This window comes from Salmo salar, chromosome ssa15 (assembly GCF_905237065.1).
Source record: "Salmo salar chromosome ssa15, Ssal_v3.1, whole genome shotgun sequence".
NCBI lineage: Eukaryota > Metazoa > Chordata > Actinopteri > Salmoniformes > Salmonidae > Salmo > Salmo salar.
Genome location: NC_059456.1, coordinates 58,897,253 through 58,921,793, shown reverse-complemented (window position 1 = coordinate 58,921,793; position 24,541 = coordinate 58,897,253). Strand labels below are relative to the sequence as shown.

Sequence of the window (24,541 nt, the reverse complement as noted above, 5' to 3'; positions counted from 1 at the left end):
GAAGGAGACAGAGCTATCATATCCGCCCAGAACACCTGCTGTTTACAAGAGAGAGCTCGAAAGAGAGAGAGTGAGAGAGAGCGCGAAAGAGAGAGAGCACGAAAGAGAGAGAGCGCGAAAGAAAGAGCGAGCATGAAAGAAAGAGAGAGCATGAAAGAAAGAGAGAAAGGGAGAGAAATATCACTGTAAGCGCCTGCTGTCTACACTATAGAAAGAGGAAGAGATACAGACAGTGGGAGGGGGGGTTTGGGCAGTGAGAAATATGGTTAAAAGGGGTTGGAAAAGCGAAGGAAGGAGGGAGGATTAGAGAAGTGAGAAATACAGGTTAAAAGGGGTTGGAAAACTGAAGGATGGAGTGAGAGGGCAGGGTTAGGTTGTCATCCAGACTCTCTCTGGCTGTGGTGATCGGTGGGCACTTCTGCTCCTACGGGACTAGTCCAGGGTTGAGATATGGCGGCACATACCTACTGTATTTCAAAATGCATCCTGTCAAGTCACTGACTGACCCTGTCACTAACCCCTCTCCCAGAGAGAAGAGCGTGAGAGAGAGAGAGAGACTACAGACAAAATAAGAGAGGGGTATTAGGAAGAGAGAAGACATGCGGGAATGGGAGAAATATAAAGAAAGAGAGAGAGAACAGGTAGGGTGGTGATACACAAGGGGCACCAGTCAGTCAGTGTGACCGGACCAGGCCCCGTCTCTGGGTCTCTGGTAGGACAGAGGCAGCATTATGGAGCACTGAGCCCAGCAGGACAGGCAGATTGACTTTGTACAGAAAGTTAATAATATTATCACATATGACCACCAAGCGTAGAATACCTCATGGTAAGCTGCAGACCCTTTAATCTACCAAGAGAGTTCTCATCCATAATTATCACGGCTGTCTACATCCCTCCACAAGCCAACGCCACTCTGGCACTCAATTACCTCTCTGGGGCCATAAACAAACAAGAAACTTCTCACCCAGAGCAACCATTTCTGGTGGGCGGAGACTAACGCAGAGAGACTTAAAACTGTACTTTCTCACTTCTACCAACACGTCTCCTACGTCACTAGCAAATGCTAAATCTCTAGACCACTTTTATTCTACCCACAGAAAGGATACAAGCCCCTCCCTCGTCCTCCCTTCGACAAATCTGACCACAATTCCATTCTCCTGCTTACAAACAAAATCTCAAACAGGAAGTACCAGTGATTTGCTCACTACGGAAGTGGTCGGATGAAGCAGTCGAGAGGCTACAAGACTGTTTTGCTAGTCATCCCCACAGTGACTATATGAACGTATCCAGACCAAAAACAATGGATCACAGGCAATATTCATGCTGGGCTAAAGGTTAGAGCTACCACCCACAAGGAACGGGACAAGGAAGCATAGAAAGCCCGCTATGACGAGACATCAAACATGCAAAAGGACAATATAGGAAGAAGGTGGAATCCTATTACCCCGGCTCCGACCTTGTCGTATGTGGCAGAGCTTGCAGAATACAACACTGTGTCTTGCGTGAAAGCCCCTGTTTTTCTGGATCAATAAAAAGACCGGGCCAGATGGAATACCAGGGCACATTCTCAAAGCATGAGCCGACCATCTGGCAAATGTCTTCACTAGGGGTGTGAACGTTTAAACATTTAAACAAAGTTTGGATCCTTAATGTTAAGAACTTTTTTCCCCCACTTACAGTGCCGTGGAAAAGTATTTAGACCCCTTGACTTTTTCCACATTTTGTTACGTCACAGCCTTCTTTTAAAATTGATTAAATAAAAAAAGTCCCCAGCAATCTACAAACAATACCGCATAATGAAAGCGAAAACCATCTCTGCAGCACTCCACCAATCAGGCCTTCATGGTAGTGGCCAGACAGAAGCCACTCCTCAGTAAAAAGGCAGATGACAGCCCGCTTGGAGTTTGTCAAAAGGCACCTAAAGTCTCTCAGACCATGAGAAACATGATTCTCTGGTCTGATGAAACCAAGATTGAACTCTTTGGCCTAAATGCCAACCATCACATCTGGAGGAAACCTGGCACCATCACTACGGTGAAACATTTTCCATGTTATAGCCTAACAAGACTATATGGCTATTAAGGCCTGGGGAAAGTTATTTAAACAAAACCAGAGGAACAGGCCCACTTTAGACTACTTTGGTGAATTTGTGAGGCATGCAAGACAAGACATTGCGAGATGCAGATTACCAAGACATATGCGCACTATTCTGCCTACCCTCCTCGCTCTCCCTCGTGCTGGCCTGCCTGCTCCTTCTCTTAGCTAATGATGCAAGTATGTATTCAGTCTTCAGTCTGTTGCCTGTAGAATATCCTAGTTAATTCATGGAACCGATGTTGCCAGGATACAGAGCTATCTTCTGGCCAGTCTTGCGAGCATGGGGTACGATTTGTTGCCGAGTGGGTGGGGGTGTTTTTGTCTAATAACATGAAATTACATTACCGGTACCCTGTATCGATTACCCTTTTCAGATATAATGGTATCTGGCCCCTTAAAAGCTCTTCGGCTACGGTATGTTTGCTTGTCTGTTAGGGTAGGCTACAATATGGCAAAAGCTGACACAAAACCTTCTCTGGCGATATGAGTGGTATTTTACTTGTCTGTAAAGTAATGCTGCTTCTGAAGCAGATTAACTTCCATCACTAGGAGACCAGAACACGCAATCAAATAATCTCGAGCTGCTGTGCGAAGCCTGCCTGCGCGCAGACCACTCTCTTCTAAAAAAGACCTGATCAACAATGAGACAGCCTACAGGAAGGTCAGAGACTTAGCAGTGTGGTGCCATGACAACAACCTCTCCCTAAATGCCAGGAAGGCCAAGGAGCTGATCGTGGACTACAGGAGAAAGAGAGGTGAGCATGACCCCATCCACATCGACGGGGCTGTAGTGGAGCGGGTAGAGAGCTTCAAGTTCCTTGGCATTCACAATGCTAAGGACTTAACATAGCCCATACAGACGTGAAGACGGCACGGAGGCGCCTCTTCCCCCATCATTTCACTGTAAGGTCTACACCTATTGAATTCGGCGCACGTGACAAATAAACTTTCATTTGATTTGAATAGATTTGGCATGGGCCATCGGATCCTCTAAAATGTCTACAGCTGCACCATCAAGAGCATCTTGACTGGCTGCATCAACGCTTGGTATGACAAATGCACCGCCCTCGACCGCAAAGCGCTACAGAGGGTGGTGTGGACAGTCTAGTTCATCACTGGGGCCAAGCTCCCTGCCATCCAGGACATTTATATCAGGCGGTGTCAGAGGAAGACCCGAAAATTTGCCAGACTCCAGTTACCCAAGACATAGACTGTTACCTCTGCTACCGTCAGGCAAATGGTACCGGAGCATTGGCTCTCTGACCAACAGGCTCCAGGACAGCTTCTACCGCCAAGCCAAAAGACTGCTAAATAGTCAATTAATGCTTACCCTAACTATCTGCACTGACCCTACACACACTCACTAGACTACACACTGATTGTACAAGACATTAGGAACAGCTCTTTCCATGACAGACTGACCAGGTGAATCCAGATGAAAGCTATGATCCCTTATTGATGTCAGTCTAGATCAGGCCTGGGCAATTATTTTCCATGGAGGGCCACATTAGAATATATTTTTGCCATCGCGGGCCAGAATCATATTACAGGATTATGACCGTGTTGACAGATATATCTACTGTAAATCACGTCCCCGATATGCTACTTATTTAACTTTTTTTAACATGCACAGAAATAAACCACATCCATGTTCTCCTTTTGGTAGGTATTTTCATTATTAAACATGCAATGAACTACACGGAGGGAAAAGTACACTGTACATTCAGCACCACGGACAGAGCTCTTGTTAACAGATATGCACAAAAACACATTAAAGAGAGAGAGCTCAACATTACATTTAAACTACTCAATCAGTGTGAGGAGTCTCTGATGGGCATTGGTTCGAGCAGTGACGGTATAGTTTAGGTATCGTTTCTGACGTCTTTATGTGCAGGATTGCTGAGAGTCAGTAAGAGATGATCTGTGCCTTGACTTGATATATTTCATCACTGAAAATGTCTGTTCACATACATAGGTTGACCCAAACAGTACAAACATCTTCTGAGCATGACTCCTAATCTTTGGACAGTTTTGTTCATCAAGAGATGCATAGAACCTCGTCAGTGACATTGGAGAACTATTCAAAACAATCACTGCATCAGACTGAAGATCAATAAGCTGAAGTTGCAGATCAGTGGGAGCGTTATCCACATTGAAGGTGAAAGGAGAGGAAACCAACAACAGCATGTCATTTTCCAACACTTTGAAATCCTCAAAATGACAAGAAAAGTCACCATTCAAAGCACGCAGCAGCGGTGTATACTTCTCCCGCTGGTCATCTGATAGGGAACAGCCTGGTAGTGTCGGAAGGTGGGTGGGATTGTTGGCTTCTACTTGGCGGGTCAGGAGGTGTAATTTTCCCTTGAAGGCTTTGACAAGGCTGTACATCTGATGTACAAAAAGGCCCTTCCCTTGTAGTTTGGAATTCAGTTCATTCATGAGGGCCATGATGTCCACGGTGAAGGCAAAAATCAGCCAACCATTCTTTATCTTGCAGTTGAGGGAAATCCACGTTATCCTTTCATTTGCAAAAACTCAGCAATCTCCAACTTCAGGTCCCACACCCTTTTATTAAGCACCTTCCCCAAACGTATCCATCTCACATTTGTGTGGTAGGGGAGATCTGCATGACCCAACTCTTCCAACAGTGAGACAAACTGCCTGCGGTGTAAAGATTTTGCTCTTATGAAGTTTACCATTTTAGTGACTGTATCCACAACATGGCTCATTTTCAGAACACATTTACAGAGCACCTCCTGATGAATAATGTAATGCCGGAAAATCATTTTCTGATCTTGGTTTAGCTCAGCTACTTGATCTTGTATCCTTTTCAAAAGGCCAATGTTTTTTCCTGTCGAGTTTGGGCACCCATCAGTGGTCACACTGAATAACTTTTCAAAACTCAGTCCCAGCTTTGCCAAACACTTATTAACCTCCTCCAATAAATATTTCCCTGTGGTTGTGCTGTTTATTGACTGCCCTGAAGCAAGCTCCTCTAATTTCAAAGTCTGGGGTGATGCCTCGTAAGAATATCAACAACTGCACCGTGTCGCGTGCATCCCTGCTCTCATCCAGAGCCAAGGAGAAATAGGTGAAATCCCTTGTCTTTCAACTGTTGTTCCATATTCTCTGCGATGTCCTCAACACGCCGTGTCACTGTTCGCCTTGACAGGGAAACATTTTCAAACAGCTCTTTCTTGTTAGGGCAAAGTATTGCTGCAGAGTCAAATAAACATTATTTAATGAATTCACATAGCTTGCTATGTTTAGCAATTTTGTGGGACAGCACATAGCTAGCTCTCGCAATTCCGTTGTTTGCTGAATGCAGTTTTGTGGAAAGCCCTTGCTGCTTTTGTAACTGAGAAATCAACTCTTCCGATGCACTTGTCCTCTGCTCAGAAGACCCATTCCTATATTTCTCTGCATGCTTCATCTGGAAGTGTCGGGACAAGTTATAGTCTTTCAAGATGGAGTATTTTTGCACACAGCTTTCCCTGATACCTCAAAGAAATATTTTAATGTCCACTCTTGCTGGAACACCCTACATTGTCTACTTTCCTTTTCTTTGAAAAACGCATTTTTGCGCAATTTCTACCTAGCTACTATTTGTAACTGTGACGTGTATGTCAACATGTCAGTCACCGTCTGTCCTCGTGCTGTTATTAATACAGGCATTCAAAATAAAATGTCCCACAAGCGGTGGGAGTTAAATCATTACACAAAGGCGAGTATTCACTGGGCTTTTCATTTGAATAACAAATACATTTTTCAAAACATTACTATCGCAAATTCTTTATGTGATCCTAGCATGATTCCGCGGGCCGTATTGAAACAGGTTGCGGGCCGCATACGGTCCCCGGGCCGGCCTTTGCCCAGGCCTGGTCTAGAGGAAGGGGAGGAGACAAGTTAAAGAAGGATTTTTAAGCCTGGAGACAATTGAGACATGGATTGTGTATACAGTATGTGCCATTCAGAGGGTGAATGGGCAACACAAAATATTTAAGCACCTTTAAAACGGGGTATGATAGTAGGTGTCAGGCAGACCGGTTAGTGTGTCAAGAACTGCAACGCTGCTGGATTTTTCACGCTCAACAGTTTACCATGTGTATCAGGAATGGTCCACCAACCAAAAGACATCCAGCCAACTTGACACAACTGTAGTCAACATGTCAGCTCGGGCGGCAGGTAGCCTAGTGGTTAGAGCGTTGGACTAGTAACCGAAAGGTTGCAAGATCGAGTCCCTGACCTGAGAAGGTAAAAATCTGTCATTCTGCCCCTGAACACGGCAGTTAATCCACTGTTTCTAGGCTGTCATTGAAAATAAGAATTTGTTAACAGACTTGCGTAGTTAAATAAAGGTAAAATAAAAATGTGCCAGGATCCCTGTGGAACGCTTTCGACACCTTGTAGAGTCCATGCCCTGACAAATTGAGGCTGTTCTGAGGGCAAAAGTAGGGTGCAACTCAATATTAGGAAGGTGTTCCTAATGTTTTGTACACACACACACACCATTGACATGACTACACAAACAAACATTATTTTACTCCTATTAATATCTATCCTGATGCCTAGTCACTTTACCCTGCCTTCATGTACATATCTACCTCAAATACTGCGTACCTCTACATTGATCTAGTGCCATTCTTGTGTATTTTATTTATTTATTATTTATTTTTTTACTTTGTATCGTTGGGAAGGGCTCATAAGCAAGCATTTCACGGTAAATTCTATACCAGTTGTATTTGGCGCATGTGACAAATAACATTTGATTTGATTGGTTTGAGAGGAGGAACAATGGCCCCAGTGTGTGTGCTGCCTCTGCCCTCCGCTGCATCCCAACAGCTGGGAGATACAGGAGCCATACAGACAGGCCTCCTAGCAAGTAAGGTACGCCAAGGTGATTCACACACATACAACCACTGGCCTCATTTTGCTCTCTTCTATTTCCGCCCTCTCCTTTCTCTCACAGGCAGTGTGAGAAGAGAAAGCTACAGGCTGGCAACAGATCAAACCATGGCCATCCTGCTCATTAGGCAGCCGCCTCTGGCGGCAGATTGGCGAGGGCGGCATCTTCTGAGCTAAACTGACCAAGACGCAACTCCAACACATAAAACCTGACATAATTCTGTTAAAAAACAATGACAATTTCTCTCAACCAGTGGCATATGGGCTTTTTAGGTGAGCACTGGTGCTGCCCTGTGATAAACAGTGCCCACTTTGTAAAAGGCAGGGGAGATTAAAAAAAAAAAATGTTGCCTCTTCATGTTGCTGATTGGAGAGACACATCGCTGCGGCGCTCCAACATTCCGTCAAAAAAAATTATCGAACATAAATCACGTTGCAGATAAAGAATATGGTAGAAAGAGTATGTGGCATTTTCTGTAACCTACAGGCTAGAGATAAAATGTATGACAATGTAATGAGATGACCACTTTTTACATCATGCAGGTTTCTCCGATCAAATAGCCTAACATAAATGGCACTCAAATAAAAAATGTGCTGTCATGTTAACAAACAATATATATATGCTAAAAACAGGACAGGTCAAAGTAAAATGAACAATATGGAATAGACAATCACAACTGTTGTCCGGAGTTCCCCCCCATTGCCATACATTATCAGTGGTTTCAAATTTGTATCCGTCAATTTTTGACAAGCTGTGTAAACACATTGCAAATAGGCTCACGATAACTCCTGATAAAGTTGGGTAGCTGATATTCAGTGCTTAAATAGCCAAATTGATTGGTCACAGGAATCAGGACTAATAAAGCCAATGCAAATGCCCTGTTTTACAAATGGTGGGTATTCATACATAGTGTCTCCTGACCCCTCCTGTCTCAGCCTCCAGTATTTACGCTGCAGTAGTTTATGTGTCGAGGGGCTAGGGTCAGTCTGGAGTATTTATCTTGTCTTTTCCGGTGTCCTGTGTGAATTTAAATATGCTCTCTCTAATTCTCTCCTTCTCTCTCTCGGAGGACATGAGCACTAGGACCATGCCTCAGGACTACCTGGCTTGATGACTCCTTGCTGTCCCCAGTTCACCTGGCCGTGCTGCTGCTCCAGTTCCAACTGTTCTGCCTGCAGCTATGGAACCCTGACCTGTTCACCGGACGTTCTACCGGTCCCAGACCTGCTGTCCCAGACCTGCTGGAACCCTGACCTATTCACCGGACGTGCTACCTGTCCCAGACCTGCTGTTTTCAACTCTCTAGAGACAGCGGGAGCGGTAGAGATACTCTCAAAGATCAGCTATGAAAAAGCCAACTGACACTTACTCTTGTGTTACTGACTTGTTGCACCCTCGACAACTACTATGATTATTATTATTTGACCATGCTGGTCATTTATGAACATTTGAACATCTAGGCCATGTGCTGTTATAATCTCCACCCGGCACAGCCAGAAGAGGACTGGCCACCCCTCATAGCCTGGTTCCTCTAGGTTTCTTCCTAGGTTTTGGCCTTTCTAGGGAGTTTTTCCTAGCCACCGTGCTTCTACACCAGCATTGCTTGCTGTTTGGGGTTTTAGGCTGGGTTTCTGTACAGCACTTTGAGATATCAGCTGATGTAAGAAGGGCTATATAAATAAATTAGATTTGATTTCCATTGTGGTGACATAGTTGGCTACACCCCAGTATGCACCAGTCGACGTCTTTTGGACGTCTTTATTTGGTCCTTTCCGGACGTTTATTTGTGTGTTTGACAAACGGTAGACTTACCACATTTATTTCAGGCAACAATGTAGGCTACACCTCAGTAAGCACGGACCAACGCCGATGCCTTTTGGACGTCTTTTTTTGGTGCGGTCCAGACCGGCCTTGATTTCAAAGTCCATGGACATTCATTTTTTGTCCAAGTTTGGTTCAGATATTGTCCGGTTTGGACCAGCCTTCATTTGGCACAAAAATAGACGTCTATAAATTAGGTCTTTCAACTTCATATTTATATAAAAAAACAGCTTTTTACATTAGCATGTGACTAGCATTCCCACCGAACACTTCCGGTGAATTTACTAAATTACTCACGATAAACGTTCACATGGTGTGCTTTCGCCGTAAAGCCTTTTCATGGCCGGATAAAAAAACGTACCCGATTTAATCTGATTATTACTCCTGCCCAGAAACTAGAATATGCATATAATTATTAGCTTTGGATAGAAAACACTCCAAAGTTTCTAAAACTGTTTGAATGGTGTCTGTGAGTATAACAGAACTCATTTGGCAGGCCAAAACCTGAGAAGATTCCAAACAGGAAGCGCCCTCTCTGACCATTTCTTGGCCTTCTTGATCATCTCTATCCAAAACAGGGGATCTCTGCTGTAACGTGACATTTTCTAACGCTCCCATAGGCTCTCAGAAGGCGCCAGAACGTTGAATGATGACTTTGCAGGCCATGGCTGAAAAACAGTAGCGCATTTGGTAAGTGGTCGATCTGAGAACAATGAGACTGGTGCGCGCGTGCACGAGACAACTCCATGTTTACATTTTCAGTCTTTGAACGAAAACAACGACTCCCGGTCGGAATATTATTGCTTTTTTTACGAGAAAAATCGCATAAAAATTGATTTTAAACAGCGTTTGACATGCTTCGAAGTACGGTAATGGAATATTTTGAATTTTTTTGTCACGAAACGCGCCGGGCCCTTCGTTACCCTTCGGATAGTGTCTTGAACGCACAACAAAATGCCGCTATTTGGATATAACTATGGATTATTTGGAACCAAACCAACATTTGTTATTGAAGTAGAAGTCCTGGGAGTGCATTCTGACGAAGAACAGCAAAGGTAATCCAATTTTTCTTATAGTAAATCTGAGTTTGGTGAGTACCAAACTTGGTGGGTGTCAAAATAGCTAGCCCGTGATGGCGAGCTATCTACTCAGAATATTGCAAAATGTGCTTTCACCGAAAAGCTATTTCAAAATCTGACACCGCGATTGCATAAAGGAGTTCTTTATCTATAATTCTTAAAATAATTATGTTTTTTGTGAACGTTTATCGTGAGTAATTTAGTAAATTCACCGGAAGTGTTCGGTGGGAATGCTAGTTCTGAACGTCACATGCTAATGTAAAAAGCTGGTTTTTGATATAAATATGAACTTGATTGAACAAAACATGCATGTATTGTATAACATAATGTCCTAGGAGTGTCATCTGATGAAGATCAAAGGTTAGTGCTGCATTTAGCTGTGGTTTTGGTTTTTGTGACATTATATGCTAGCTTGAAAAATGGGTGTCTGATTATTTCTGGCTGGGTAGTCTGCTGACATAATCTAATGTTTTGCTTTCGCTGTAAAGCCTTTTTGAAAATCGGACAGTGTGGTTAGATAAAGGAGAGTCTTGTCTTTAAAATGGTGTAAAATAGTCATATGTTTGAAAAATTGAAGTTTTCGGATTTTCGAGGACTTTGTATTTCGCGCCACGCCCATCATTGGATATTGGAGCAGGTGTTCCGCTAGCGGAACGTCTAGATGTAAGAGGTTAACCTTTAATTCAGAACCTAAATTAAACATAATTTCAACGTCTGGAAAATATGTATTTTACATGTCTTTTCAACGTCATTTTACTTACTGTGACTATTCTAGTTTTGCGGTCTCTTTTGGTCTCACCTTGGGAGGACCGGTCCTGGATCAAAGCAACCACAACAAACAGGATATTTCTGCAGCTATTACTTTAATCACTAACTAGGCAAAACAGCAGACATAACAATTTTACTGACAACCATATGTAACATTATTTCCTCTAATGTAACAGTTGACATGCAGTTACACAGGCTAATGTAAAACTTAAATAAATAGAAGTACAGGGAACAAAGGCATGGAGGATTGGGCAATAGGCCATGTATGTCCATCTTCCCCCTCCTCTGCTTTGGTTCTGTGATTCTCTCCACTGGGCCCGTTCCAGTTTGTAGCAAGTGTGTGAAGGGTTGATAACACAACCCCAGAAGATAAGGAAATCCCACGTGGACGTTAAGTACACACTTCAAAGATAACAAGGGCACACTTTTAAAGTGGTTTGTGACAGGGCCATGGGTGGACTCGAGCACCCAGAGGGCCTGTTGGCCAAGGTCCATGGTTTAGGTGCATCTCCTTAAACTAGTTGTGCAAGGGTGAATTATAGTGTAGAGAGCGAGAGACAGAACATTTATCTCCTAAATGCTTTAAATGGGGTGATTTTAAGTTCATGTCTCCAGGCAGGGTTTCCGCTAGGAAAATGTGGCACCGGACAACATGACCAGGAAGATTTTAATTTACCGGCCATTTGAGAAATTTAACAGACCCATATGCATTGGGTGCATAACCCATTAGGGCATCCACCCACAGTGCTCAGAATGACAGAAATCACATGTAGATTATGGTAATGCATCTTAACAGAACATGAAACTCATGTAATTAAGTGGCCGATAAAAAAAAAAAATAATTCAAACATTGGTCAAACATCATTCTAAACAGCACACCTGGGAAAACACAATTATAAACAGCACACATGATAGCGCTACCATATATGACAGAGATTTTTAAAAAATTAAAAAAATCGCTGTTAGAAACATAGAAAGAGGGGAAATCTAAAGATGCAACAACTAGGATTGGTTGCTAATATGAAAACTAGGATTGTGCTTTTGGCTTCTGGACAAGAAAGTTGATATGAAAACCAATAGATCAGGAGATAAATGGCTAGTGGTGGGTCCAATAGAGAAGTAAATGGAAATAAATTTCCCAAAATTATATAGGCTAATCACTCCTGTCAATACAGAAAAAAATGTCATCATTCAAAATACTTCAACAGAAAGCATGACTTAGCTACAGAGGAATCGAGAATCATTAGCTTCTTATAAAAAATAGATGTGGATTATTTCAAAACCACAAGCTTGTAGGCCTATGCCTAGTTTGGCAGCCGGCGTGGCAATAGGCCTAGCTGATTATTGACTTGCCGCTGTCAGTGAAAAGCATCTAAAATATGTGTGAAGATAAGGTGTCTTGAGTAAAACAATTTAAGCTGAGAAAAGAAGAATGGGAGGGGTGTGTCGCGAGGATATGTGATTATTGCACATTTATTGTTTCATTATGTACATTTTTTGCCCTTTGATAAAAAAAATATATAATCATTCACCATGACATACACTACAGGTCAAAAGATTTAGAACACCTACTCATTCAAGGGTTTTTCTTTATTTTTACTATTTTCTACATTGTAGAATAATAGTGAAGACCATCAAAACTATGAAATAACACATATGGAATCATGTAGTAACCAAAGAAAGTGTTAAACAAATCAAAATATATTTTATATTTGAGATTCTTCACTTTTATTCTACAATGTAGAAAATAATAATAAATAAAAACCCTTGAATGAGTAGGTGTTCTAAAACTTTTGACCGGTAGTGTATGTCACCGGTAGTAAATGTACTGTTAATCCCCTTAATTTAGCTACATTAATTCATGTTAATCATGTATTAATTACAGTCATTTACCATTCTCTTTATCAGTGTGGAAACATTGTTTACAGAGTTCACCACCTACTACACTTGTGAGAAACAAGTTTTGGTTGATTTAATACCTATCATTTACAAGATTTGAAAATGTTTTCATTGTCTTTTGTTTGGAGTGCTTCGTGAGCATGTCTGGTTTCTCTGTCCTGATAATGTTGAAGGAGCGTGCGTACCTGAACATGCATAGAAGTACGTAGGAAAGTTACATTTTTCTCGCATTTTTTTAACACCCATTGAGAATTGTAATATATTAAAACTACAGTTCCTCACAATAAGTTACTTAAAATCTTTCCAACAATCTCCCCCTCGATAATCACCAATCCTCGGTGTGACAGAGCAATGGAAGTTATAGGCCGACTGCGACATTGGGCTATATACTATGAGTTCCATGCGCTCATTTCTTTAGCCGCCAATGGATCACAATGCATCAATATGGCAGAGGCTGGTGATATTGCATTAGTTTACTTTTTACTTTTTATCATTTTAATTAAAAAATGTATGATTAACCACATGAAAATGATTGAGAAATTAAAATGTTATTATTATTATTATTAAAATGAAACCGTTCCATGAAAATTCACATATGAAAATCATAACTGGCACAGTCCGGAAGAAATGGTAGGAGAAATTGTAAGCTCCCCAAACTTGATACACATGCGCCGCCTAATAAGTCTTTATAAAATAATTACCTCCACATTTCCATGGTGGGATTTTGCCTGCAGGCTACTTTGAAGCAAGGAAAGCACACCTCAAACCGAATGTTTTATTTCATGTTTCAAAGTAGCTTATGCTTTCAAAATGCATAAAGCCTCCAGCTCACATTATAAAGTGCTGGGTAACATGCTGATAGTCTGTTACCTGCACTTGAATGGTGAACGGGAGGCACGCTTCAATTACCAATTAAGCTATTTTTAAATCGAGCACCAAACTGTTTTTAACACGCGATTGCATAAAATAAATTGTTGAGCAATGAATGGGTGTCATAACGTCCACAAAAGGTGGCGCCACTCCCCGGTCGGGCAGCGCTCAGCGGTCATCGTCGTCGGCCTACTAGCTGCCACCGATCCATGTTTCAGTGTCTGTTGGTTATGTCTGTTTTAGTCCGCACCTGTTCCTTGTTTGTAATTAGTGGGGGGTATTTAGTTTGTCCGTTTTTTGTTTGGGATTTGTGCGGAATTGTTTTGTGTTACGTCGATGGTAGTGGGCTGGATTATTTTTCTATGTGTTTTGTGTACGCGACTATATTTGATAGGCTTTAGGGTTGCCGGGCTGCGCCCCGTGTATTTTGGAGTTTGGAGCCGTTCTCCCTCCTGTTTGTGGATTACACCCTGCCTAGTCGCTGTATTCACTCTGGAGATTATTAAAACATATATTCTACGGACCTCTATTCTCCTGCGCCTGACTCACCCATTTCCTGCTACCTTGAATATCGTGACATTGGGTTTATAAAAGCAAATGTTATACTCCAGCATCAACCAGCTGAGGAGTTGCAGGAGAAATCCCGCTCAAAATAGGCTCTGTATGCTGTACGGGGTGTGATAGCTGTGTTAGGTGGCCTAAATAAAATAAAAGATGGCTTACGAAAATGCACACAGGCCAATTTAATTCCACTAAATTATGAGCACATCAACAGGGCTGGAGTGGGTCGAGAATTCAAGTTTCTTGTGTCCAAATTACTTACAACTTAAAATGATCAACACACACGGGGAGGTTGAAAAGGTGTAGCATGGGCCCTCAAATCCTGAAAAAGTTCTACAGCTGCACCATTGAAAGCATCTTGACTGGCTGCATCACTATGGAACGCTGTTTGGGTCTTCGCATGTCAAAAAAGATACATGTCAAATAACACTATTTGACACGTTAAATAAGCTTTTAATTTGACACGTCAAATAACACAGTTTAATTGTAGAACGTTGTGTTGGACTGCAACTTCTGGTATTAGCTAGGTAGCCACTTGTTGTTAGCCTATTGAAATTGAACTTCAGTTCATGAAAAGAAGCTAGCCAGTTACTAAACCCTGTTGCCCAAAGCTAATGTTTTAAGCAGCCAGCTAGCTTCATGATGCTCAACCGGACCGGGTTATGTGTTATGAAGCTAGCTACAATAACGATTAGGCACAATATTGGAATTTGTTGTTTACCTTCAAAATAAAAAGTAGCTATTTGAAAGTGATGCAGTATGTTACAATTGGTGGAATGCCATATTTAGACTAGATAATGTCAAACAAGGTTGGAATGTGAAGCAATGAAATGGGGTATCAGTCAACTCGGTGACACCCACAGAACACAACTGTGAAGACTTTACGCAATATTAGCGTTGGAGCTCTTAATGCGGGACTGTGAATATGTCAAAGCACCTCCCCAGTCAGGCCATTGTGTGTATTGACATTCATATTGCACTGTACAGCTTTACCTAAGGATTGGGGACAATGAAATGGGGTATCAGTCTACTCAATACCCTAGATATTTTTCCAAACGTCCTCCTCAGAGTTATCAGACTCCAAAACATCCACGCAGTATGGTTTTTCCTCTGGAATAGTGTTCAATACACATAGGTTGACAATAAATGTGACTCAATTCACAGTTCTTTCAGGGTCCCACAATAAGAGCTACGACACTATTGTTCTCTGGGTGTCACTGAGTAGACTGATACCCCATGTCATTGATCCACAATCCATAGGTAAGGTTGGTGTTTAGAGCGTTGGGCCTGTAACCGAATGGTTGCTAGATCGAATCCCCGAGCTGCCAAGGTAAATAAAATCTGTCGTTCTGCCCCTGAACAAGGCAGTTAAACCACTGTTCCTAGGCCATCATTGTAAATACTAATTTGTTCTTAACTGACTTGCCTAGTTAAATAAAAGTTTAAATATATTTTACATTACATTTAGGTTATTTAGCAGACGCTCTTATCCAGAGCGACTTACAAATTGGTGCAATCACCTTATGATATCCAGTGGATATATATATATACTTTTTCATATATAATTTTTTTTATAACAAAAAATGCTGTACAGTGAAATGAGTATGCCCCTAATGCAATTCTAAAGTCTAATACATCCAGTGCGAATTCAATAGATTTGTCAAATTAACAAATGAATGTCTTTTGTTGATTTTATATAACATTTCAACCTCGTTTAGCATGATCTATTCAATTGTCATAATTCTACTATTTGTATTAATTTGCATCACTGTCAATGACACTTTTATTTTGAAGGCTAACCGCAAAGTCCACTGTTGTGGCTAATCCTTATTGTGGCTAGCTTCATATAGATGGATCCGACCACCATTAATCAAATAAAAACGGTCTTCTAAATTAGGATTATTTTAGACAATGATACTACTCTAGATTGTTAGCAAGCTAACTATAGCTACTGAAACAGATTGTCATTTTGCTACGTTTTTGGGGAAGAACATTGTTTGCATCATGAGCTAGCTAGCTTTTTTTTATGACCAGCACTGTAGGTGCACGAGACAAGTTTACCAGCATCATAGCGATGAATCGTTGTGACATATGAAATATGAGTGAGTGTAATCAATGTGTAATAACTATGTAAAAAATGTATGAATGCGTTAAATGTATGTGACGTGCAGTCATATTCAGGTCCTGATTGGTCAACAAGCTTATTTGACACGTCAAAGAGTGTTATTTGACATGTGTCTTTTTTGACATGCAAAGACCCAAACGCCGTTCCATACATCACTGCTTGTTACGGCAACTGCACCGCCCTCGATCGCATGGCGCTACAGAGGGTGGTGCGGACAGCCTAGTATCACTGGGGCCGAGCTCCCTGCCATCCAGGACCTCTATATCAGGCGGTGTGAAAAGAAAGCACCAAAAAATAAATAATAATAATAATAAATAAATCGCTAAAGACTCCAGCCACCCAAGACATAGACTGTTCTCTCTGCTTCCGCACGACAGGCGGTACCGGTGCATCTGATACCAACAGGCTTCTGAACAGCTTCTATCCCCAAGCCATAAGACTGCTAAATAGCTAACAAAATGGCTACACGGACTGTCTCTATGCACACTAACACTACAACAAACACCATAATTTGTGCACACACATAATAAGCAGATACATATATACTGCTGATTCCACACACACACACACACACACATCAGTGGCAACCCATCATTCAGGGCAGAGCCCCACATTTTTTGCATTTTATTTTGGCACTAATACGTGTCACGTATCAGTTTGCAAACAATGTAAAAATATATAATTGAGTTAATAAAGCCTCATACGAACATGGTCTGTTTTGTTTTCTTGAGTAGGGCAGCTCCAAAATGCAGGTGTTTCAACCTAGCTCAGTGCTTTCTGTGGTGGTGGTGGTGGTGGTGGGGCAAGTCAGCAGAAAATCCGGAGCATTGCACCGTGATGAGCTCAGTGTTCTGTCACTCATGGGGACACTACGTCACCACCAAGTCGAAGGGTAGAGCTAGAAAATTCTACCCCCTTGGGTGCTGCCATAGTTACATTAGAAGTGCCCATCCAAGAAGGCTCAAGGTGATTGGCCACAGATAAAATGACATCAAATCACAATATATCTACAGTAGCTTTGATTGGACTGATCATGTCAACATCATACTTTCAAAATCTTAGCTAACAGTCATCATCATGAATCAAGTCGACAATCTACTGGCAAATATTTTTTAATCCTTGAATCCTTTAATCCTTTAATCATATGAAGATAAATAATGAAGAGAAATTATAGATAAAATGTTTAAAAAAAAATAAATAATAATAATTAAAAAAAAATAAAAAATAAATAAAAAAAAAAAAATCGGCCATTCGACATAAAGATTACACAAATTGGAAATCGCAAATTCAACAGTGAGTGGTTTGTAAGGAATCAGTGGCTAATGGCAAGCATTGCAAAGCAAACATTAGCCTGCTATTCAGCAGTGGTGGAAAAAGTACCCAAATTTCATAGATAGACAATGACTCAAGTAAAAGTGAAAGTCATTCAGTAAAATACTACTTGAGTAAAAGTCTACAAGTATTTGGTTTTAAATATACTTAAGTATCAAAAGGAAATGTAATTGCTAAAATATACTTAAGTATCAAAAGTAAAAGTATAAATAATAAAAAAATCCTTATATTAAGCAAATCAGATGGCACCGTTTTGTTGTTATTTTAATGGACGGATAGCCAGTGACACACTACAACACTCAGAAATAATTTACAAACTAAGCATGTGTGTTTAGTGAGCCTGCCTCAGAGGCAGTAGGATAACCAGGGATGTTCTCTTGATAAGTGTGTCACGTATACTCCCTCTCCAGTACTCGAGGTCATCAGGCTGCTCATTATTACGCCTCTTTCTCGAGATACAACCTGAAGATCACTGATGTCATCATGATTCAACCTTTTTTTTCCCCCTCTGAGAACCGAGATGTCTTGAAAGAACCACAAATCCAGAGGATGCCAGACTTCAATGAGCAAGTTTGATGGCAAAATTTGCCCAGGAAGGACCGCCGCGTCACCTTCCTGTTTAAGTGAGCACAGCACAACAAGGGGAGTCCAAAAATGTATTGTATGCTGCTGCATAAATGTAATATGCCAGGGAGATATGTATACTGTAGCTAAGAAAATATTACTAAGTGTATGTTGTGCAGTAAGCTGTTAGTAGCCCATGTGCCTCACCCTAATAATTTGGTATATTTTCACCTCTTAATTTCGGCTACTGTGCTGACTTGGTGGTGCACTTGTAGCCAACAAACTACTTTTGAGAAATGTAATCATCGAAAATTGTAAGAGCTTTCATTGTCTGCTTATACGCCCCCTTTATTTATCCTACAGTTCTGACTTTGTGTAGAGGGAGAACACTAAGAATGGCCCATGTTCTGAATTCTGTTGATGTACAATTCAAACGTGCTGAACAAAGTTATATTGACTACGTCCGTCCTAGCTCGCTCATTAATGTCTTAATCGAAATTAAAGATTGCCTCTCATCCGCTTGTCGTCCCCTTATGCCATAGTTTGTACATCTCAATTGTCAGAAACCACATTTGTTTAAGCAAGTCAGCCATATTTTTTAAAAAGGCAGTAAATGAGGCTGAATGAACTGTTTCGCTGCCAGACTAGGCTCCGCTGATAGCCAGGTGTAGCAGTGGTAAGGTGTTGGGACTCTGCTGTTGGGACAGCTTTATGCAGGCCCTAAAAGTTTTTGAGCACCGTTTGTCACCGTTATACTGCAATTAATGTATTGTTTTGTGTTGTGTAGTGGCATTGCTGGCATGCAACCCACATATATATATATATTCTTTGCCCCACCAAGATTTACATGCAAAAATCACCACTGCATACAATCATTTACGCAGCTGCTGCTCCGTTTATCAAATATCCTGATGCCTAGTCACCTTACCCCATTACATATCTACCTCTATCACTCTAGTATCCCTACACCAGTGGAGGCTGGTGGAAGGAGCTATAGGAGGACGGGCTCATTGTAATGGCTGGAATGGAATCAAATGGAACAGAGTCAAATGTGGTTTCCATATGTTTGATACAGTTCCATTTATTCCAGTCGAGCCATTACAATGAGCCTGTACTCCTATAGCTCCTCCCACCAGCCATGCACATGGTGAGTATGGTACAGGAACTGACTGACCCTGTATATAAACTCAGCAAAAAAAGAAAACGGCCCTTTTTCACGACCCTGTCTTTCAAAGATAATTCGTAAAAATCCAAATAACTTCACAGATCTTCATTGTAAAAGGGTTTAAACACTGTTTCCCATGCTTGTTCAATGAACCATAAACAATTAATGAACATGCACCTGTGGAACGGTCGTTAAGACACTAACAGGTTACAGAAGGTAGGCAATTAAGGTCACAGTTATGAAAACTGAGGACACTAAAGAAGCCTTTCTACTGACTCTGAAAAACACCAAAAAAAAGACGCCCAGGGTCCGTGCTCATCTGCGTGAATGTGCCTTAGGCATGCTGCAAGGAGGCATGAGGACTGCAGATGTGGCCAGGGCAATAAATTGCAATATCCGTACTGTGAGATGCCTAAGATAACGTTACAGGGAGACAGGACGGACAGCTGATCGTCCTCGCAGTGGCAGACCACGTGTAACAACACCTGCACAGGATCGGTACATCCGAACATCCCACCTGCGGGACAGGTAAAGGATGGCAACAACAACTGCCCGAGTTACACCAGGAACGCACAATCCCTCCATCAGTGCTCAGACTGTCCGCAATAGTCTGAGAGAGGCTGGACTGAGGGCTTGTAGGCCTGTTGTAAGGCAGGTCCTCACCAGACATCACCGGCAACAGCATCGCCAATGGGTACAAACCAACCGTCGCTGGACCAGACAGGACTGGAAAAAAGTGCTCTTCACTGACGAGTCGCAGTTTTGTCTCACAAGGGGTGATGGTCGGATTCGCGTTTATCGTCGAAGGAATGAGCGTTACACCGAGGCCTGTACTCTGGAGCGGGATCGATTTGGAGGTGGAGGGCGGTGTGTCACAGCATCATCGGACTGAGATTGCCTGCAATGACAACAATCTAAACGCTGTGCATTACAGGGAAGACATCCATCTCCCTCATGTGGTACCCTTCCTGCAGGCTCATCCTGACATGACCCTCCAGCATGACAATGCCACCAGCCATACTGCTCGTTCTGTGTGTGATTTCCTGCAAGACAGGAATGCCAGTGTTCTGCCATGGCCAGCGAAGAGCCCGGATCTCAATCCCATTGAGCACGTCTGGGACCTGTTGGATCGGAGGGTGAGGGCTAGGGCCATTCTCCCCAGAAATGTCCAGGAACTTGCAGGTGCCTTGGTGGAAGAATGGGGTAACATCTCAAAGCAAGAACTGGCAAATCTGGCGCAGTCTATGAGGAGATAGTACTGCAGTACTTAATGAAGCTGGTGGCCACACCAGATACTGACTGTTAATTTTGACCCCCCCCCCCCTTTGTTCAGGGACACATTATTCAATTTCTGTTAGTCACATGTCTGTGGAACTTGTTCAGTCATGTCTCAGTATTTGAATCTTGTGTAAATATTTGTATTAACATGACATGTTATTGTTTGCTGAAAACAAACGCAGTTGACAGTGAGAGGACATTTCATTTTTTGCAGAGTTTAGTATGCTTACTTGTTTTCTCATGTTCTTCTTTATTTATCCAGGCGAATCAATTAAGAAAAAAAATTCTTATTTACAATGATGGCCTGGCCAGTGACGACTGGGAAGGGTATTGCAATAAAATAAAAACATTGAAATCACAGGACAAGACAGACAACACAGAAGGACAGGGACATAATGACAAACACAAAAGTCAATACAGAACAGTTACAGCACAAGGAGAACAGATATCACAACACAGCAGTACAGAAACAATGCAACATTTAGTAAAAACGGTCAGCATTGATAGTAGACAGTCAGCACTAAATTTGATAGAAAATCAGGTACACCTACCTGACCAAGACTGCTGATACTCATAGAAAAAACAAAACATATCCATGCAGTGATTCAGGGAGATTGTCTTCTTCTCTTCTTCAAAATAAATATTTTTGATAAGATTACCATTGCTATCCTGATCTGTTATTAGATTTGGGACCAGAGATATTATCCTAATCAAAGAAACCTATTAATTTCAGGGGATTCTTTTCAAATTTCAGTGGAAATGTATGCAATATGGCATATCATAAAAATAGAGGGTTGAGCTCGAACCTAACCTACCGTTCAATATTTGAATGACAGGTGCTTCTCGCTGGCAAATGCAGGACCTGTCGTGCTCCTCGCCACATTGGCATACACACAGATGTTGAACTATAGGCATCAAATTGGACCGTTGTCAGTTAGCCTTATATTATGTTGGCTGATATCATGGTGCGAGAGACATCTTAAATAATGCAATCTTATCACAACCAAATGAACTGACAATCTATCATAATATACTGAACAAAAATATAAAACGCAACAATTACTACAATTTTACTGAGTTACAGTTAATATAAGAAAATCTGTCAACTGAAATAAATTAATTAGGCCCTAATCTATAGATTTCACATGACATGGCAGGGGAGCAGCCATGGGTGGGCCTCGGAGGGCATAGGCCCACCCACTGGGGAGCCAGGCCCTGCCAACCAGAATTAGTTTTTCCTCACAAAAGGGCTTTATTACAGACAGAACTACTCCTCAGTTTCATCAGCTGTCTGGGTGGCCGGTCTCAGACGATCCTGCAGGTGAAGAAGCTGGATGTGGAGGTCCTGCGCAAGTGTGGTTACACATGGTCTGCGTTTGTGAGGCCGGTTGGACGTACTGCCAAATTCTTTAAAACAATTTTGGAGGTGGCTTATGGCAACAGCTCTGGTGGATGGTCGTGCAGTCAGCATGCCAATTGCACACTCCCTCAAAACTTAAGACAACTGTGGCAATGTGTTGTGTGACAAAACTGCACATTTTGGAGTGGCCTTTTATTGTCCCCAGCACAAGGTGCACCTGTGTAATGATCATTGTGTTTAATCAGTTTCTTGATATGCCACACCTGTCAGGTGGATGGATTGTCTTGGCAAAGGAGAAATGCTCACTAACAGGGATGGAAACAAATTTGTGAACAAAATGTAAGAGAAATAATATTTTTGTATGGAAAGTTTCTAGGGTCTTTTACTTCAGCCCATGAAACATGGGACCAACATTTTACATGTTGCGTTTATATTTATGTTCAGTATAAGTACATCCTGAAATGAAAGCCTGTCAATATCTATATGTAACCAGTAGGGATGCGCTGCTGTCGGGGCTATAGGCCTAAGCTGCTACTTTGAAACAAGCCGAAAAGGCGTTAGAGAAACATTTGCATAATAACAAAAAATGTTGGAGAAAAAGATACACCCAAACGACATAGCCATCTGAAAACACGAGTTGTGCTTCCGGATAGCGTGTAGCGGTCACATTATGGGTGCGTTCGTAAATTCACTCAGGCTATCTACTCCGATTTCAGAGCACTCTCGTCTGAGTGTGCCAGAGTGCAGAATAATTGATTCATTTACGAAAACTCAACAGCAAATTGAATATGCTCGGTGTCAGTAAACAACGCAAAAATACGTCATTCAATTGTTGCCAGCAGCACAGTTACCAACGCTCTGGATTACATAAACAATCTAACCAACTCTGCTAGGGCGAGTAAAATGGTCATAGTGAGGTGTTCTCTCATTTGTGTCTGGAAGTAGCTTGCAAGGTAGCCAACGTTAGCTTGGGTGCTTGACTGCCGTTGTGATGTCAGAACGCTCGATCTACCCTACTCCTCCGCCAGAACGTCCAGCGCTCTGAACGCTCCGAGAGCGAAACGCTCTGAATTTACAAACGGACAATCTGACGACTGATTTACGAAAGCCCAGAGTGCCCTCTGGCACTCCAGATTTAATTTACGAACACACCTTGTGTTTTTGCCACAAAAACTCAAGGCGCCCGAGTCAGAAAAGGGTTTCAAAGGGACTTTCCTAAAAATATTTTCCACGGCTGTGGCATCCCCAATAGACAACTTCAATGGAAACGAACTGAAGGTCGATCGAAGAGGACCCCAACCCTTCTGCACCGGAAAGTCAATGCATTCTTCGTGCAGAAATGAAATCGCGTGCGTGCTTGCCTTGCACAAAGGGTTTGATGCACCGTTATCTTGCAAAAATGCAACAACAAAAAATCGTCAGCTAACTAAATATCGATTATGTTGTCCAGTTTACAAAAAAAATACTTCGTGATAATGAATTGAGAATATGTCTAATGTATATTGTCATCCACACCAACGCTTCAGAATGACAATGTGGTGTGATAGTTAGCATGCTGCTTGCTAACAAGCTCTCCTAATTTACAACCACCATCAATTGAACCAATTACGTTAGCGTGAGTTCTCAATTCAAAACATGACCACTGGTCAAGTAGCTAGGTGTTCTCTCTTTTTTGTGCATCCAGGTTAATTGCCGTATACATAATGCAACCAATAAAACCAGATGTGCAACAAACGGACAAGTTAAATATTTTCCTCACACCTGTCACCTGAGTGGCTAGCTCAGTTGCTCACTACAAATGTTAGCAGTGATGGCTAAACATTTTAACAGTTAATTGTGTAAGTAAATGGTCGCGATTTTACTACATTTCCCAATTCCCAAACATTGTTAATGGTTGCAGTTTTTAGAGCATGCAAAAATTCAATCATGATAAAATGTTATCATACCTTAAATGTCTGTTCAATTCCTCCTATATTCTTGCCATCCCTACTACAGTACAGTGCACGCCGCTGTTTCTGTCAATTGACATATCCAATCCAACCCACTTCCATGCTTTGGTTATCATTGCCGGGGAGAAATGAATCACGTTCAGCAGCGAAGGAACAAGGCACTATTCCCTACCAGAAGGGCTCCGGAGGGCACAATCTAATGCAACATACTACAACAACCGATTTTAAGATTAATTCACTGGCGAGGAAACTATTTTATCAATGCAAAGTAGAAAATATAATCTTGACTTCGTGGGGAAATGTACCTATCGTAAAGACTGTGATGGTACGTACCACTTTCTATTGTTGGAGAGCCACCTCACGCATCAGAGCGAGGAGCCACAAAACTGACCTTCAGAAAATGCACACCTGATTGGCCCATTTTCTTCAAACCACTCCCGGTCTTCTCGTATGTCCAATCCATAGCAAGGAGGTGGATAAAACATTGATTAGTTCTGATTTCCCTACTGTGCAAAATGATTTTATTTTTATATACTTAATATTTTGTTATTGCAAAACTTTATCACAGTTACACATATAATGTATCTCACTATTTAAGTTATTGATATAGGTAACCATAGGATTACATGCAATTATATATAGGGTTTAATAATAATCATCCTGTGGGAAAGGTTGGGTAGGTTACTTTCTTAAATGTAATTTAGGTTACTGCTTACCTGTCCAAAATTGTAGTAAGTAGGCCTAATGTAACTTTTGGATTACCCAAA

General features: G+C 41.7%; 1 protein-coding gene across 1 annotated transcript in view; it reads right to left on the bottom strand.

The window, feature by feature from the left end:
* Positions 1 to 24,192, bottom strand: part of LOC106571806 (wiskott-Aldrich syndrome protein family member 1) — a 181,803-nt gene extending 157,611 nt beyond the window's left edge. The window contains 1 exon segment of the mRNA XM_014145271.2: positions 23,772 to 24,192. The gene's annotated coding sequence lies outside the window, so the exon portion shown is untranslated.
* Positions 24,193 to 24,541: the final 349 nt, after the last annotated feature.